We start from the raw sequence: 1,484 nt of genomic DNA on the forward strand, positions 1-1,484 counted from the left end.
ACGTATATGTGCGTCTGTCTAAGTATGTATACGTATACATGCATGCATATGCTGCCTGTGCGTACATGAGTGCATGTAGGATTGTACACACACACACACACACACACACACACACACACACACATATATATATATATATATATATTCATATGTTTCTATGGTGTCTGTATGCCTGTGTAGTGCGTACCATGTTCAATATAGCTTAAACATTGTTTTACTTGTCCGAATGCGTCGTGGTTCAACACGCTAAAGAAACGATCTGTTACGAAACGAATCAATGTTTGTACAGCTTTGCTCTTGTTGTTAAACTCCGATCTCTGCAAAACAAAACCTATCCCCGCTCGTTCCGTTGCACTCCCGTCGAACTTTGAAAAGCGCCCAAAGAAATGTTCTAAATGCAATACAAGAGTGCAGGCGTGGCCATGAGTTAACAAGTCTTCTTCCCAACCACACGGTTCCACTTTCAGTTTCCACTTACCAACTTGCCCAACGTGCAACGCGGTGGGACTGAACGTGGAACGCGGCTTAGCTGTTAGGGTATTCGGCTCAGAATCATAACATCGTGAGTTCGATTCCTGGCAGTGCATCATGTCCTCGAGCAAGACACTTTATTTCACGTTGCTGTAGTTCACTCAGGTGGCAAAACGAGTTGTACCTCTAAATGCGAGGGGCCAGGTTTGTCACATTCTGTATCCCACTCAATTTTCCCGAGAACTACGTTAAGGGCACGTGTTTCTGTGGTAAGCTTAGCCACTTGCAAGTTCATTTCACACCACAAGCTATTCTGTTGATCGGATCAACTGAAAAAAAAATCATCGTCGTAACTGACAGAGGACCAGTTTGTGCATTGAGAGACATTACGTTGCTTTTTCCATTAGACACGGAGTGAAGGCAGCTGGGTTTCTTTTCTTTATTGATAGGTAAACGGATCGGCATGAACGTGTGCGCCTAGATATGTGTGGTTATACGTGCGCATTTTAGAATGCGTCTCTGCTAGCATTCGTGTGTGTGTGTGTGTGTGTGTCCTTATATCTGTGTGATTATGCTAATGTCCGAGTGTGGTTTTAACCAAAACAATCTGGATATTGGCAATAGAAACGCATATAATGGATACGTTGGCAATAGAAGAAATGGAAGATGGCTTGTCCTGATAATGAGGTTTAGTAGGTGTGAGATTTGTGGAGTGAAATCTGAGGGAAGCAGTCACTACCTCACCCCACCTCACCCTATAAGGGTCGACAACTAAGTTGGCCTACAAATGCATAAATATAGACACATACACATGTATCCATACATACGTACATACGTACTTCTACGTATGCATGAGTGTGTGTGGGAGGCAGGCTTGGTGAGTGGGGAGCTAAAACATTAATTAATGTTTTCTGCTGGAAGGGAGACACTTGGGGAATATAGGAAGGAGAATGAAGAAAGATATCATAAGCACGAATGAGAAGGAGGAGGAGGGGGAGGAGGAGAGGGGAGGG

Source organism: Octopus bimaculoides, chromosome 27, assembly GCF_001194135.2.
Source record: "Octopus bimaculoides isolate UCB-OBI-ISO-001 chromosome 27, ASM119413v2, whole genome shotgun sequence".
In the NCBI taxonomy this organism is placed as follows: Eukaryota; Metazoa; Mollusca; class Cephalopoda; order Octopoda; family Octopodidae; genus Octopus; species Octopus bimaculoides.